The sequence below is a fragment of the Parambassis ranga genome, unplaced genomic scaffold (assembly GCF_900634625.1).
Source record: "Parambassis ranga unplaced genomic scaffold, fParRan2.1 scaffold_31_arrow_ctg1, whole genome shotgun sequence".
Lineage (NCBI taxonomy): Eukaryota > Metazoa > Chordata > Actinopteri > Ambassidae > Parambassis > Parambassis ranga.
In genome coordinates, this window is record NW_021144801.1 from 938438 (window position 1) to 956498 (window position 18061).

General features: G+C 42.7%; 4 non-coding genes across 4 annotated transcripts; all 4 read left to right on the forward strand.

Annotated features, from left to right (window-relative positions):
• Window positions 1-4054: 4054 nt before the first annotated feature.
• Window positions 4055-4126, forward strand: trnad-guc (transfer RNA aspartic acid (anticodon GUC)). Its single transcript has one exon. It is a non-coding gene; the product is annotated as a tRNA-Asp (tRNA).
• A 7818-nt stretch (window positions 4127-11944) lies between these two features.
• On the forward strand, window positions 11945-12017 carry trnam-cau (transfer RNA methionine (anticodon CAU)). The gene has a single exon. It is a non-coding gene; the product is annotated as a tRNA-Met (tRNA).
• A 2206-nt stretch (window positions 12018-14223) lies between these two features.
• trnam-cau (transfer RNA methionine (anticodon CAU)) lies at window positions 14224-14296 on the forward strand. Its single transcript has one exon. It is a non-coding gene; the product is annotated as a tRNA-Met (tRNA).
• Window positions 14297-16502: 2206 nt separating this feature from the next.
• On the forward strand, window positions 16503-16575 carry trnam-cau (transfer RNA methionine (anticodon CAU)). The gene has a single exon. It is a non-coding gene; the product is annotated as a tRNA-Met (tRNA).
• The last annotated feature ends 1486 nt before the right edge of the window (window positions 16576-18061 follow it).

Consider the following 18061-nt stretch of genomic DNA (forward strand, 5'->3'; position numbering starts at 1 on the left):
CATAATCACAGAGGTCCTGTTTGAACGGGCAGTGAGGATGAGCTCTCTGAGTGCGGGCTCTGGGCTCTTGACGCGGGTTCTTCTCCACATCGTATCCTCCGGCAGCCAGAGCCTTCTGGAGGGCAGCAACATATAACACATAAAAACAGCTTACTGAACAACAGCATAGATGTGAAGGTGAATATATGCCCCCTCACATGTTCCTCAGTTAAAAGTGTCATTGCATTGGCCGGGAATAGAACCCGGGCCTCCCGCGTGGCAGGCGAGAATTCTACCACTGAACCACCAACACTATGAGAAGCTGACATCTAGTGGTGCCATCGCAGGTTGCAGCCTCCTCATTCCAATATCAATCCCTCCTACATATAAAGTCAAAAGTTATAAATTCACCTCATTACATGAGCGGTTGTGTGTAATGACGCGGCTCACCAGCAGAGGACGTGTGACGGAGCAACAAGCAGGAAACTACAGGGGAGAAGAGACACAAGCATCCACAGATCAGAACAGACACTCAGCTCTTCTCTCTGAGACCATGATGATACCGTCACATATCATCACTGCACATGTTTTTGGCTGCACGTCTGGAAATGAGAGGAGACAGAAAATTATCATACATGTTGCATAAGTAAAGTCACATGACATGCACCACTGTAAATAAAGGAAATCACATATTCTCAGACTCTTAGAACACAGAGCTGAAGGATGAATGTAAGACAGCAGTTTGTTGCTATCTGACTTTTCTGCCAACAACAGTGAACATGGTCTGGACCAGGGTCCCTTTAGCCACCAGGCTCTCGATGGCCTCCACATCGTATCCTCCGGCAGCCAGAGCCTTCTGGAGGGCGGCTGCAGACACGCCGCTCCGCTCCTTGGAAGCGGCCCCAGCTTTCACGATGAGCTCGCTGACACTGGGGCCGGACTTGTTCGGCTTGGAGACCTTCTTCTTCTGCGCTTCGGCCGGAGCGACGGCTGGAGCTGGAGCTTCTTCTGCCATGTTCAGTTCGTAGCTGCAACACAAGCACAGTCAGAGTGTAGTTATGATCAGCTGAGAGCGGGAGGCGGTCCTTGAACACACCATGAGAACCGCGGAGACTCAATCCAAGGCACCAGAGAAGTAATGAGCGTCAGTGCTGAGTTACAGCGAGACTCAACTGGTGAAAACACCGAATACGGCGCAATATGGCAGAGAAATTACCAGTGAGTCGGAAAAGCCACAACCAGAAAATGTCTTGATGCAGAAAGATGTGAGACAAGAGTGGTTATCGGTACGACTTCACCTGGCGACGACTGGCCGAGCAGAAGCGGCTACATGCTACGCTGCGGTGGCCACAGTACTTCCAGACAGGTAGGTATTACTATTAGTATAAACACATTACATTACTGTAATGTGTTTATAAGTACTTACTTATAAGTACTTATAAGTACTTATGTGTTAAGTAAGTTTTACAGAAGATCAAAGGAAGACAGGTTTACTGAATGTATTGAGAAGTGTGTCATTTCCCTACTTCTCATAGACTTTTGTAATTCATTTCCTCTGTTAGCTGTTGTCTGCTCTTTGGAGACAGCTCTGGTTGATATCAAGCTAAGGTTGTAAATCCAGATCTTGATTGAAAGAATGTGTTCATCCCCAGGACCCCATTTTATGACCCACCCTTCCTGTGAGTTTGTCTTCCTGGTCACCTCCAGAGCAGCGTCTTCTGTCATAGACCTGCTGCTGTTTTCATTGTTCAGTTTACTGCTGCTCTCTTTATGCTGTATTTACTGTACATTGTGTAATTGTGATATTCTCTCCACAGCTCTGTGATCTTATGGCCAGAAGCTGCACCAGACCAGTCTTCACCTGCCTGAGGACAGCACGTGATAATAATGATCACTGAGTTTGTTCATATATATGTAATGTATTTTATTTAAACCCAAATACAGTAAACTGTTGCCAACATATCTGGTTTTCATTATTTGTGCAGCTTTTTAAAATAACAAAGACTGAATGTTTTCTGTAATCGACAACAATCACAGTTACAGTTGTTAAATGAACAGATATTTATTTTAATTTTTTTAATTTTGGATACTGTATTAATCCCAGAGGGAAATTGTGTCATACAATGACTAGCAAGGCGCGCCACAGGCTAGGGTGAAGTGTCTTGCCCAAGAACACACAACAGTGACTAGGGAGGAGTTGGGATCGAACCAACAACCTTCCGGAGGGCCCCAGTGTTACCTTCTTACCTAGGGCCCCTATAGTGTCAAGCAACGGCTCTGGCCGCTTCCAAGGAGCGGAGCGGCGTGTCTGCAGCCGCCCTCCAGAAGGCTCTGGCTGCCGGAGGATACGATGTGGAGAAGAACCCGCGTCAAGAGCCCAGAGCCCCCACTCAGAGAGCTCATCCTCACTGCCCGTTCAAACAGGAGCTCTGTGATCATGCTGCTGCACACTGCACAGCTCCACCTGGTTCACTGGGGTTTGTTTTGTTAGTGTTAGTTCATGTGTTTACTTATATACTAAAGCAGTGATAAACCTATATTTACTAAACATATAAAACTATAGAAACAATACATGAATATTTTCAAGAATGACTTTATTAATCCCTGTGGTTAAATTACATGATGAGTCTGATGGCGGACTGCAGGAGTCACCGCCTGTACCGTTCCTGGAGCAGCAGAGTTTTTTAGTGTTATCATTCCATAGGTCATCATGCTTTTACACATAATAAACCTATACTTATTAAAGCTATTTATAAATGATATTATGTATTTATTGTAAAACATTTATTATAGTTTCCTGTTAAATATTCCTCGGTGTCAGTTTGATATTACATCCTTGAACCAACCAATAAATAAATGTCCCTGAGACGGACCATTATTCATCTTGAAGAGTTCAACATGTGTATTATTACACTGCATCTTACAAAAGATAAAAGATGATATTTATTTCAGAAGAGACTGATTATTCTGTGCATCAGACAGAGTGATGAGCAGCAGAGGCAGAGGATGAGGAGCCGCTCTTTAGAGGACACTGAGGTGGCTCTTAAAGAGCCGCTGTGGTTTGAGGAGCCGCGGACACTTCAAGCTCTCTCTCCGTGGATGCAGCGGGCCAGCTGGATGTCTTTGGGCGTGATGGTGAGCCTCTTGGCGTGGATGGCGCACAGGTTGGTGTCCTCGAACAGGCCGACCAGGTGCTGGCCTCCTGCAGAGCCATGACAGCGGAGCTCTGGAAGTAGTCAGCTCCATGTTTGATTATTCTAGATGCTTTAAGGCTGTGAACCCCTCACTGCACACTTTAAACTCCGTTCTCTCTGTTTAAACACTGTCAGAGTTCAAACCTTCATAGGAAATAAGTCCAGTATTACAGAATGAAACCAAAGATCAAACCTGTTTTCAGCAGCATTCTGCATTCTGGAGATGGACTGACACTGGTCTACGGACTATCCGGACCAGAACTCAATGAGCTGTAAGAGAAAAACAAGGTGAGAGGTGAACTGGTTATAGGAGGGACCACTGTAATGCAAACATGTGATTTGCTGATTCTGGTGTTTTTAGGTTTTGATTTAAATTCCACAAAATCATTTATTTGCATTCAGTTATTTTTGATTGTAACCATATATAATTCATACTTCTGTCTGTGTTCTAAGAGTCTTAAAAATATGTGGTTTCCTTTATTTACAGTGTGCATGTCATGTGACTTATGAACGTACAGTTTGTGCATATATATAAACAGTTTGATTTCCAGGTTGATGCAGCAACAGCTGCTGCTCTGACACCATTGTTCATGTCTTCCTCTCTCTGCACTGTGTTAACACACCTGAATGCTGCAGAGCATCTTCTTCTTTCCTGCTAAATAAATAATGGCCCTGTGGTCTGGTGGTGTCGGTTCACCTTGGACAGTGATGGACAGGAGGACAGGAAGGTCCGGCTGCTCTCAGCTGGGACCTGTGTGTGTCTGGGTGCACACACACCTGCAGTCTGCCCACAGTTACTGACGTAGCCACTCCGTCACACCCCAGCTGACACATGACCGCACCAGGTGGCTGCTGCTATGACAGATGGTGCTTGTCAGCATTCCTCGTTAGTATAGTGGATAGTATCTCCGCCTGTCACGCGGAAGACCGGGGTTCGATTCCCCGACGGGGAGAAAGACTTTTACCAGCAGATAGGATGATACTGACCCTGTACATTGCTGCTGCAATAGAAAACATTTCCCAGTTTGGGATAAATAAAGTATTTGTTCTGTTCTGTTCTGTTCGTCTTGTGTCTTGTGACCTTTAGATTATATTATTTCTTGGGCTCTGTGCTCTAAGTGTCTTGGATGTGGTTTCCTTTATTTACAGTGGTGCATGTCATGTGACTTTACTTATGCAACATGTATGATAATGTTCTGTCTCCTCTCATTTCCAGACGTGCAGCCAAAAACATGTGCAGTGATGATATGTGACAGTATCATCATGGTCTCAGAGAGAAGAGCTGAGTGTGTCTGTTCTGATCTTTGTTGTGTCTCTTCTCCTCTGTAGTTTCTGCTTGTTGCTCCGTCACCCGCCCTCTGCTGGTGAGCCGCGTCATTACACACAACCTCTGCTGCTGTCAGACTGTATAATAACCACTTCTGATAGGAGCAATATTCACACACCACAGTGTACAACACATTATTTATTTAGTTTCTGATGCACTATGTACAGTTTTCTTACAGACCACTTCTCCCTCCACTCACCTGTGCAACAACTGTTCATATGTAAACTGTTGATGATTCTATTCTATATTTTATTGGTAGTTTATTTTATCATATATATCTTTTCTTAACTTATCCTTTGCTGTCTGTACCTGCTGTTGCAAAAATGCAATTTCCCCATTGTGGGACTAATAAAGGTTTCTTAATCTTAATCTTGAGACTGTCTGGAGGACACACAGAGTGGACATGGGTCACAGAGTGCTGCTGCTGTTTGTGTCTCTGCAGCATGGGCAGCTGCTCCTGCTCCACTCGTCACCGGCTGATTGTTCACACCTGTGATCAGTCATCAGCCAATCCTGCTGCAGCTTCCATCTAGTATATGTGTCCAATGGAAGCTGAGCAACATGTCAGCTACACACATAGAAACACTACACATAGTTTGTCATATAAATAACATGGATTGAATCATGTTGTACAGTCAATGGAAACAAAAAGCACTGAGAGTGGTGCTGGTAGTGCAGCAGTGGATGGAGGCTGAAGTGCTGCCACCTAGTGTCAATATTTGGTATTAACTCTGACTACATATTCCACCTTTAACTCTCTGCCATATATACTGTGCCATGTGTGAAGTGATAATAACATGTGAATGTGAATTTATTGTAAAGAACTTAACTTATTATCCCTGTTATAAGTGAGCAGTGTGTGTGTGTGTTTGATGGAGTGTGTAATGTCTGCTCAGTGTTACTGATGCTGCTGTGTGTGATCTGAAAACTGATCAAACTGTGATGTGTCTGATGCTGACAGAAGAATCAGAGGTCAGACAGTCGGATCCTCCTCTGCTTCTGGTACATGCAGCTGATCACCAGCAGGGGGCTCACTGCTTTGCCATTGTCACAGCAGTGTGTCATTTCTTTCATGTCTGCATGCTATTTGTTTATTTTTGCTGTGTATTTAAAGAAAATACTGTTTTCCAAAATTCATTTATTTGATTCACATTCTTAGCAATTCATTGATTCGAACGAACGAGCTCTCAGTCAAACCTCAATCACATGACAACCGTTCTGCTAAGCTGTTCTTTTGTGTTACTGACATGCAGACACATGAGTCTCTTCTCATTCCACACTTTAGTATTTAATACCATTTAGTACTTACATTAAATATAACAAGTCACTACATCACCGTGTTCTTTAATCGTGGTAAAACATCATGAAAACATCTGAGCAGCAGCATCATAAATCACACATTCTACATGTAAACATCAACAAATGAAAACAGTCCCTTTGAATTAGGACTCCTGGAGACAAAGAAGCGGAGCATCAGGTTTGCAGTCATTTCAGGAGGAGGAGGAAGATTTGTTGATACTATTCATGATTCCATGGTTTTGCTTTTTTGCCCAAACACCAGTTTCCTTAATGTGTAACGAGCTGATAATGTTCAGAGGTGGGCGTGTACGTGCGCCTAGCATGATAATAGACTGAACCACAGGTCTGGCAGACAGTACTGTTTGACCTGTGTGGATTCTCAGTTAGTGGAGAGGCTTTTCCACTTTTCTCCAATCACTACACACTTTTCAAAATTCTGACCAATTACACAACAGTATTTAAATATGACCCCAGAAAAAAAGTTGTGCTCAGAGGAGGAGAACAAGCTGTGAGACATCCCAAACACACTGTTGTTTTGTTTGGACTCTTTTTTGGTAACAGAAATAAACAGGACATATGAGAAGATTTTGTAAAACACTGATGGGAGTAATAACAACATTACACCCAGCAGACACTTTATTATGTACACCTGTTCAACACAATGTATTAATAACGGGTGGTCCAAGAAGTAAGAAGCAGCAGCAGTGTCTCCAGTGGAGCTCACAGCAGGATCCTCCTCCTATTATTCAGAGACCTGTTTGAAAATCTCCGCAGTCAAAGACACTTATTGAACAAAAGTCCACATCTGCCTTCTACATGGGTCTAGCTGATGTTACAAGTACACACTACACACACTGTGCTGACGTCATTTCATCACAAAGTGTCTGTGAAATGATGTTGTCAGATGTGAAAAGAGGTAAGGAAATGCTCAATATCATTTTCATCAGTCAATTTTTGCACTTCTGGTTCTGTTTAGCTTGTGGGCCAAAAATAACACATTGTAAAACAGAAGCTATGGACCTTATAAAATCTGACATCCAAACAGGACTACACAGTCCATCAAATGATACCATCATATGTAGCACTGAGGTCTGAATGATTTCAGCTGAGCTGTGCAGGTCCTCTAAAGCCATCATTTACCAGTAGTCCAAATTGTTATGTATTTTGGTCCCTACGGGTAACCATAGTTACGTTGTACGTAAGCATGTAATGTTGAGTATGCCCCTGTATGAGGATGAGTTGAGCTCTGCCAAGTTGCTAGACAGAGGCTAATAAATTGTGTCGTTTCTAAGAACTATTTCCTCATTTCCCTCACCTGAAATAATGATGGAAGATATAACAAATTGTTGTTGTTCTGTACATTCTTTTGAAATATGAGAACTGAGGTCAATAAAGCTCACATCTACAAAACCAACAGTCTCAAAGACAACTGTAGACAGGCAAACTCAGAGTCAGAGTCTTTATTGCAGATCAAAAATGATACGAGAAGACCTGAGTCAGCAACCGGTTGCAAAAACAAGGCATAATCCCTTCCTTCTAAAGCCATCAAGCCCCTCCTTGACTGCTACTCATCTTTTAATCTTCTGCCACTGTCCATCCATGGCACCTGGCCGTGTGTGTGCCTACTTGTGCCTGGGTTAGCCCCCTGTCTCGCCAGGGTCAGCTGTTTTACACCACTGCTACAGCTGGGCAGCCCCTCTTTTTCTTACCAGGGCCCACCTACTTGCTGCCCTGCCACCACATAGCAGCACATTGTCACACTTTTCTCTCTTGTTTAAACAGTCTCAAAATTCAAACCTTCGTAGAAAAATAAGTCAGGTTTTATAGAATTAATTTGAATTTATTAATTGACAACTGTCTACAGACAATCAGGGCTATCAAGTGTTACATGCTATGTTAAGGAAATGATACTGCAGAAATGCAGTACAATTGATTGAACATGTCCCAGCAGTGCCTTTGTGTTTTCGGGGCAGCAGCGCCACAGTGGTATAGCAGGGTTGTCCAATAACCGGAAGGTTGGTGGTTCAATCCCAACTCCTCCCTAAAGTCAATGTTGTGTGTCTTTGGGCAAGACACTTCACCCTAGCCTGTGGCGCACCTTGCTAGTCATTGTATGACACTGCTTGGCAGCAGCCTTAAAGAATTTCCCTCTGGGATTACTAAAGTATCTAAAATAAAAAAAAACATAGTTTTATATAAATTATTTAACAATTCATTCAGGAAACCAATTCATTGAACTGGTTGCATAAAAAAATGTTTTTTCGACATACACACAAATCAACATGACAGATCTCAGCTGTCAGTTCACATTCAATAGTACACAGAAATAAAACCTACCAAAGAACATTAAACAAATAGTTCAGTTGGTCACACCTGTTTGGCAAACACTTGACTTATTTGTGTGGGTTCTCTTGTGGACAGTTAAAACACTATTTTGTCTAAAACATTTCCACCATAATTTGCAAGAAAATGGCTTCTCATCTGTGAGTTCTCATATGGAAAGTTAAGTTACTTTTTTGACTGAAACATTTGTCACATGTTTTGCAAGAAAATGGTTTCTCACCTATGTGGGTTCTCATGTGGGCAGTTAAACTACCATTTTGAGTAAAGCATTTCCCACATGTTTTTGCAAGAATGTGGTTTCTCACCTGTGTGGGTTCTCATGTGGACAGTTAAACTACCATTTTGAGTAAAACATTTCCCACATGTTTTGCAAGAATGTGGTTTCTCACCTGTGTGGGTTCTCATGTGGGCAGTTAAACTACCATTTTGAGTAAAACATTTCCCACATGTTTTGCAACAATGTGGTTTCTCACCTGTGTGGGTTCTCATGTGAATAGCTAAGTCATGATTTCGACAAAAGCATTTGCCACATGTGCTGCAAGAAAATGGCTTCTCACCTTTTCTACCAGGTTTACATTTTACAGATTTTTTTCCTGGAGGAGAGTTGTGAGAGACAATCCTGTCACAGCTTGGTTCTAGTTCAATATAGTTCCTTTCATTAGCAACAGTCAATATAGAGGGCTCAGTCTCCTCTCTCGGTTCATGCTGCTCTTCCTCATGACTGCTGGAGAGAACATGCGGTTCCTTTCTAACCTGTGGGAGTTCTGGTTCCTCCCAATCCAGGCTGCTGTTCCTGTTCTGGTTACAGAGCTGCTGGTCAGCTAGAATCAGCTCTTTCTTCTTAAAATTGTGTTGTTGAGTGAGATCTAAAGGGTTAGAACAAGAAAACATGTTTCACAGTTTTGATCATTAAGCTTAATATAAACGTTGCACAGAACTGAATAGGATCCTGCATGAGTCACTGGATTCACTGCTTGTTTGCAGTTTCGCATACCTGTTCTGTGTAACTTTATCTCAGGTGTCAGCAGTGGGTCCTGATGGTTGAGCTCTTCTTTGTATTGGATGACAAACGGTGCAAAATGGTCCAGACTGGATTTTTTTTTCTGGTTACAGAGCTGCTGGTCAGACAGGATCTCTTTCTCCTTACAGTCATGTTGTTGAGGGAGAACTGGAGGAACAAATGGACACAAAGCAGAGCTCTCAAGTTTTCAAGTTCAAGCTTAGAGTGAGTTTCCCAGTACCCCTTTTGTATACTGCTATATCACCAACATTGTTATTTAATACTAATACTAATACTAACATCTCAAATACCATTGTGGTTGATAGAAAATATCTATGATGTACTTTTTTTAGGGCTGCAACAATTACTCGAGTAATATTCCAATGCAAAATGCATTGATAACTAATTTAGCATTCGACGACTCGTTAGTGACATCATTGAGAATGATTCTCTTGTGGTGCAGTGGGATGATCAGTGTTTTGGGTTCAAGAGGTCCTGGGTTCGAAACGCGAGTGAGCAGTTTGCAGGTCGGACACATAGACACACGGTTTTGGCGCCGGGTATGGAGGAGGTTGCGGTGTGAAGTAGGGCTGAGCGATATGGCAAAAAATGTATCATGATAATTTATTTCCATATCAGTCGATATCGATAATTAACACGATAAGTAAAATCTATATTTATTTCACATTTAGAGGAGAACAGTTTATAGAAACCAGATGGTTAATTGTGGTGTTAAGCTTCTCTTTATTTGTCAAAACATGACATGACCAATTCTTCAAAAAACTAAGGTGTATATCTCTTAATAAAATCTCCATAAAATCAATATTACATGCTATATCTTTGTACTAAAAAGTAGAACCATAACCCATACAAATTTATTACACTATAAGCAAAAAATGTGCGATTCGCTCTATTGACTTTGATGACATTCCAGCTGAGATAACGGTCGGCTACGCATCTATTATTGCATTCAGAGCTGCTTTTCAACCGTGTAGACGACCCAGCTAGTCAGGGGTGATACGTCTCCTGTCGAATCAACCATCTTTGATATACCATGTGAGAGCGGAAAGCTCTACAATTGGAGTTTGAGCACCTTGTGATCTTGTTCCATCGTCCGATTGGACACTGACTTTCCCATAGACACAGCCTGTAAACAAGACAGAGACATGGCGGAGTATACTAATAGAAAGCCTAAAGTGTCCTCTTTTTGGAGAAAACAAAAGTTGAACCGTAAGCGACTTTGTAAAACATGCTTTTGTCGACTTCGAATATTATAAAACACATAATAATAAAACACATAATGTTATAAAACATAAAAAAGTAGCGTGGCTGCATGTGCAAGGTCTAAGTGCTTTAGGTATAATTTAAACAAACAAAAACAAAACAGCCAAAATATCTCCACACTACAGACGTTTTGTGTCTTCCACGTTGTCTGTGCCGTTAATTTTTCTCTCACCACTCCTCCAAGTCACAGCTCCTCACAGTGACGGTGCAGCTCCACATGTAGCACTCGAGAGCCCAGCATGCAATGCGCATGTGCAGCGTCACACAACGTGTACACATTTATTGAGCATTATCGAACTTTTGTCATATTGTTATTGAAAAAAGTTATATCGCGATAATTATCGTTATCATTTTTATCGCCCAGCCCTAGACTGAAGCATTGACGCTGCAGCTGTTTCTATTGGGAAAACGATGACATTTACGCGTGATCCGAGTACTTGAATAATCGCAAAAATAATCGATTTGATCTGGTTATGGACAATATTTTGCACAAGTTTGACATCTTAGAGACGTTTTACCTTGAGGAGCGTTGTGAGAGTATCAAAGTATATATTCTATTCTATTCTATTCTATTCTAGTATGGTCAAGATGTAAAGTGGTCATACTACCACAAAGTCTTAAGCTACATTCCAGGATGATGAAAATCTGGTCTGATTTTTTTCAGGTCTTTATGAACACACAAATCCAATCCTGACTTTCAAATCAAGCACAGATGACCCGTGTTTGAGTCAACTATGAACGCTCGGCTGTGCTCGGGCATTTCTTTCTCAGCCCACCCTTCGATAGCTCAGATGGTAGAGCGGAGGACTGTAGTGAGACAGTAAAACTGAAATCCTTAGGTTGCTGGTTCAAATCCGGCTCGAAGGAGTGACTTTTAACCCTCGAGAGTTTCATCATAATGTCACATCATTTTTCACCGATTTTTTGGCTAAAGGGCCGATGTGACATATATGTCACAATGATTTTTATCTGATTTGATTTTTTATCTGAAGTGCATTTGTTCAATACATGTGTTTACAACACCTTTATGTAATAAAGGATGTGTTATGTAGTCATTAGAATCCTTGACTGGTCAAATCTTACCTTTAGCAAGTCGATAGAGCCTTTTTAAAATTTGCTAGCTCTGCATCTGTAAACACAAAATCACCTACAAACAAACCAGCCTGTTTGACCCCAATGGTACAGCAAATCACTCATTAAGGAATATGACATGCAGTTTTTATTTAGTAAACAATGTTTAGCTTTTAATCTTAGTGAAACTGAGGGGAAATCGCTGCATATCAGTTTACGATTAATGAATTCCTCGATAATTTGCATCCCTATTCTGACCTGGAAGATTGAGAAGATCGGACCAGTTGTATTTTGGAATATCTGAATGCTTTTTTGTGGAATACTTGATGTGGCCCAGCCTCACCCAGCCTCGACCCCCATCGCCCCCCGGGTAAGTTGAGTTTGAGACCCCTGCTGTAGATCTTTGTTTAAAAAAAAAAAAAAAAGACCATATGTCCCAGTTTTTGGGCCTCGTTGGCGCAGTAGGCAGCGCGTCAGTCTCATAATCTGAAGGTCGTGAGTTCAACCCTCACACGGGGCACAACTTTTAGAGACAGCATTGAATAAAGAGTACACACACTCACCATTTACAGGTACATAATATTACATAGTAGCATCAACAAGCTAATTTACAGAGGAAATGACCATAAAAGCAGGTGTCTGTCAGTGCTTACTATACAATCCGGTGGTTGCCTACCCATTGTGCATGTGTGGAACACAGACCTTAAGGGGCCCCACACTGAACAGACTGTGTGACAGAGGCTGGGGATCAATGCCACCATTGTGAACACAATACCAGGAAGTTTAAGGCCTTTTTTTCATATACAGTGCCCATGTTAGTGCCAATATGCGTTGATGTGTTCTGTGAACCGTTGCACTTCATTGGTCACCCAGGTGTCATCCACATATCTAAACCAGTGGGTGGGGGTGGTTCCAGAAAAGGAACTCAAGGCTCTTCTCTCCACTTCTTCCATATAGAGGTTGGCCACAATAGGAGACACAGATGATCCCATCGCACAGCCGTGCTTCTGTCTGTAAAAGTTCCCATTGTACTGGAAATAAGTGGTGGTCAGGCAGAGGTCCAGCAGGTCACAGATGTGGTCTGGCGTGAGGTTGGTTCTTTCCTTGAGTGTGCTGTCTTGTGTGAGGCACGTCCTTACCATCTCTGTGGCTTCTGATGTAGGGATGCAGGTGAACAGGGAGGTGACATCAAATGAGGCCATAGTGTCGTCTGGGTCCATTCGGATCTTCTCCACCTTGTTCACAAAGTCCTACCAGTGGTGTCAGGAGTTCAGCCAAGTGCTTAGCCATGTTGTATGTGACTGAGTTTGTGCTGCTGACGATGGGTCTGAGGGGGACTCCTTCCTTGTGAATCTTGGGGAGTCCATACAGGCATGGAGTGGCTTCCCCAGGAAACATACAATGCAGTGATTCCATCCATTCCCAGGAAGTTTGCACATACTCACAGCAAGAACAAAGGGCTGTCAACCAGTCCCCCTCCGACAGTTTCATAGTCGTTAGCCAGTCGTTAGACACACCTGCCAGATCATCACAGGTAATTATGGAAACATTTAGTGCTATTGTTTCTAAGTTTGACCCAGACCCACCCACTGAGGTCTGCAACCACATATAAACCATGTTTCCCACCAAACAGTTAGAACTGATGAAGCTGCTTGGATGAGCAGCGAAACGTCTTCAAGAAAACTCTACAAGTCCAGACGCCTTGCCTCAAAGTCTATATTCTATTCTATTCTGTTCTATTCTATTCTATTCTATTCTATTCTATTCTATTCTATTCTATTCTAGTATGGTCAAGATGTAAAGTGGTCATACTACCACAAAGTCTTAAGCTACATTCCAGGATGATGAAAATCTGGTCTGATTTTTTTCAGGTCTTTATGAACACACAAATCCAATCCTGACTTTCAAATCAAGCACAGATGACCCGTGTTTGAGTCAACTATGAACGCTCGGCTGTGCTCAGGCATTTCTTTCTCAGCCCACCCTTCGATAGCTCAGATGGTAGAGCGGAGGACTGTAGTGAGACAGTAAAACTGAAATCCTTAGGTTGCTGGTTCAAATCCGGCTCGAAGGAGTGACTTTTAACCCTCGAGAGTTTCATCATAATGTCACATCATTTTTCACCGATTTTTTGGCTAAAGGGCCGATGTGACATATATGTCACAATGATTTTTATCTGATTTGATTTTTTATCTGAAGTGCATTTGTTCAATACATGTGTTTACAACACCTTTATGTAATAAAGGATGTGTTATGTAGTCATTAGAATCCTTGACTGGTCAAATCTTACCTTTAGCAAGTCGATAGAGCCTTTTTAAAATTTGCTAGCTCTGCATCTGTAAACACAAAATCACCTACAAACAAACCAGCCTGTTTGACCCCAATGGTACAGCAAATCACTCATTAAGGAATATGACATGCAGTTTTTATTTAGTAAACAATGTTTAGCTTTTAATCTTAGTGAAACTGAGGGGAAATCGCTGCATATCAGTTTACGATTAATGAATTCCTCGATAATTTGCATCCCTATTCTGACCTGGAAGATTGAGAAGATCGGACCAGTTGTATTTTGGAATATCTGAATGCTTTTTTGTGGAATACTTGATGTGGCCCAGCCTCACCCAGCCTCGACCCCCATCGCCCCCCGGGTAAGTTGAGTTTGAGACCCCTGCTGTAGATCTTTGTTTAAAAAAAAAAAAAAAAAGACCATATGTCCCAGTTTTTGGGCCTCGTTGGCGCAGTAGGCAGCGCGTCAGTCTCATAATCTGAAGGTCGTGAGTTCAACCCTCACACGGGGCACAACTTTTAGAGACAGCATTGAATAAAGAGTACACACACTCACCATTTACAGGTACATAATATTACATAGTAGCATCAACAAGCTAATTTACAGAGGAAATGACCATAAAAGCAGGTGTCTGTCAGTGCTTACTATACAATCCGGTGGTTGCCTACCCATTGTGCATGTGTGGAACACAGACCTTAAGGGGCCCCACACTGAACAGACTGTGTGACAGAGGCTGGGGATCAATGCCACCATTGTGAACACAATACCAGGAAGTTTAAGGCCTTTTTTTCATATACAGTGCCCATGTTAGTGCCAATATGCGTTGATGTGTTCTGTGAACCGTTGCACTTCATTGGTCACCCAGGTGTCATCCACATATCTAAACCAGTGGGTGGGGGTGGTTCCAGAAAAGGAACTCAAGGCTCTTCTCTCCACTTCTTCCATGTAGAGGTTGGCCACAATAGGAGACACAGATGATCCCATCGCACAGCCGTGCTTCTGTCTGTAAAAGTTCCCATTGTACTGGAAATAAGTGGTGGTCAGGCAGAGGTCCAGCAGGTCACAGATGTGGTCTGGCGTGAGGTTGGTTCTTTCCTTGAGTGTGCTGTCTTGTGTGAGGCACGTCCTTACCATCTCTGTGGCTTCTGATGTAGGGATGCAGGTGAACAGGGAGGTGACATCAAATGAGGCCATAGTGTCGTCTGGGTCCATTCGGATCTTCTCCACCTTGTTCACAAAGTCCTACCAGTGGTGTCAGGAGTTCAGCCAAGTGCTTAGCCATGTTGTATGTGACTGAGTTTGTGCTGCTGACGATGGGTCTGAGGGGGACTCCTTCCTTGTGAATCTTGGGGAGTCCATACAGGCATGGAGTGGCTTCCCCAGGAAACATACAATGCAGTGATTCCATCCATTCCCAGGAAGTTTGCACATACTCACAGCAAGAACAAAGGGCTGTCAACCAGTCCCCCTCCGACAGTTTCATAGTCGTTAGCCAGTCGTTAGACACACCTGCCAGATCATCACAGGTAATTATGGAAACATTTAGTGCTATTGTTTCTAAGTTTGACCCAGACCCACCCACTGAGGTCTGCAACCACATATAAACCATGTTTCCCACCAAACAGTTAGAACTGATGAAGCTGCTTGGATGAGCAGCGAAACGTCTTCAAGAAAACTCTACAAGTCCAGACGCCTTGCCTCAAAGTCTATATTCTATTCTATTCTATTCTGTTCTATTCTATTCTATTCTATTCTATTCTATTCTATTCTATTCTAGTATGGTCAAGATGTAAAGTGGTCATACTACCACAAAGTCTTAAGCTACATTCCAGGATGATGAAAATCTGGTCTGATTTTTTTCAGGTCTTTATGAACACACAAATCCAATCCTGACTTTCAAATCAAGCACAGATGACCCGTGTTTGAGTCAACTATGAACGCTCGGCTGTGCTCGGGCATTTCTTTCTCAGCCCACCCTTCGATAGCTCAGATGGTAGAGCGGAGGACTGTAGTGAGACAGTAAAACTGAAATCCTTAGGATGCTGGTTCAAATCCGGCTCGAAGGAGTGACTTTTAACCCTCGAGAGTTTCATCATAATGTCACATCATTTTTCACCGATTTTTTGGCTAAAGGGCCGATGTGACATATATGTCACAATGATTTTTATCTGATTTGATTTTTTATCTGAAGTGCATTTGTTCAATACATGTGTTTACAACACCTTTATGTAATAAAGGATGTGTTATGTAGTCATTAGAATCCTTGACTGGTCAAATCTTACCTTTAGCAAGTCGATAGAGCCTTTTTAAAATTTGCTAGCTCTGCATCTGTAAACACAAAATCACCTACAAACAAACCAGCCTGTTTGACCCCAATGGTACAGCAAATCACTCATTAAGGAATATGACATGCAGTTTTTATTTAGTAAACAATGTTTAGCTTTTAATCTTAGTGAAACTGAGGGGAAATCGCTGCATATCAGTTTACGATTAATGAATTCCTCGATAATTTGCATCCCTATTCTGACCTGGAAGATTGAGAAGATCGGACCAGTTGTATTTTGGAATATCTGAATGCTTTTTTGTGGAATACTTGATGTGGCCCAGCCTCACCCAGCCTCGACCCCCATCGCCCCCCGGGTAAGTTGAGTTTGAGACCCCTGCTGTAGATCTTTGTTTAAAAAAAAAAAAAAAAAGACCATATGTCCCAGTTTTTGGGCCTCGTTGGCGCAGTAGGCAGCGCGTCAGTCTCATAATCTGAAGGTCGTGAGTTCAACCCTCACACGGGGCACAACTTTTAGAGACAGCATTGAATAAAGAGTACACACACTCACCATTTACAGGTACATAATATTACATAGTAGCATCAACAAGCTAATTTACAGAGGAAATGACCATAAAAGCAGGTGTCTGTCAGTGCTTACTATACAATCCGGTGGTTGCCTACCCATTGTGCATGTGTGGAACACAGACCTTAAGGGGCCCCACACTGAACAGACTGTGTGACAGAGGCTGGGGATCAATGCCACCATTGTGAACACAATACCAGGAAGTTTAAGGCCTTTTTTTCATATACAGTGCCCATGTTAGTGCCAATATGCGTTGATGTGTTCTGTGAACCGTTGCACTTCATTGGTCACCCAGGTGTCATCCACATATCTAAACCAGTGGGTGGGGGTGGTTCCAGAAAAGGAACTCAAGGCTCTTCTCTCCACTTCTTCCATGTAGAGGTTGGCCACAATAGGAGACACAGATGATCCCATCGCACAGCCGTGCTTCTGTCTGTAAAAGTTCCCATTGTACTGGAAATAAGTGGTGGTCAGGCAGAGGTCCAGCAGGTCACAGATGTGGTCTGGCGTGAGGTTGGGTCTTTCCTTGAGTGTGCTGTCTTGTGTGAGGCACGTCCTTACCATCTCTGTGGCTTCTGATGTAGGGATGCAGGTGAACAGGGAGGTGACATCAAATGAGGCCATAGTGTCGTCTGGGTCCATTCGGATCTTCTCCACCTTGTTCACAAAGTCCTACCAGTGGTGTCAGGAGTTCAGCCAAGTGCTTAGCCATGTTGTATGTGACTGAGTTTGTGCTGCTGACGATGGGTCTGAGGGGGACTCCTTCCTTGTGAATCTTGGGGAGTCCATACAGGCATGGAGTGGCTTCCCCAGGAAGCATACAATGCAGTGATTCCATCCATTCCCAGGAAGTTTGCACATACTCACAGCAAGAACAAAGGGCTGTCAACCAGTCCCCCTCCGACAGTTTCATAGTCGTTAGCCAGTCGTTAGACACACCTGCCAGATCATCACAGGTAATTATGGAAACATTTAGTGCTATTGTTTCTAAGTTTGACCCAGACCCACCCACTGAGGTCTGCAACCACATATAAACCATGTTTCCCACCAAACAGTTAGAACTGATGAAGCTGCTTGGATGAGCAGCGAAACGTCTTCAAGAAAACTCTACAAGTCCAGACGCCTTGCCTCAAAGTCTATATTCTATTCTATTCTATTCTATTCTATTCTATTCTAGTATGGTCAAGATGTAAAGTGGTCATACTACCACAAAGTCTTAAGCTACATTCCAGGATGATGAAAATCTGGTCTGATTTTTTTCAGGTCTTTATGAACACACAAATCCAATCCTGACTTTCAAATCAAGCACAGATGACCCGTGTTTGAGTCAACTATGAACGCTCGGCTGTGCTCAGGCATTTCTTTCTCAGCCCACCCTTCGATAGCTCAGATGGTAGAGCGGAGGACTGTAGTGAGACAGTAAAACTG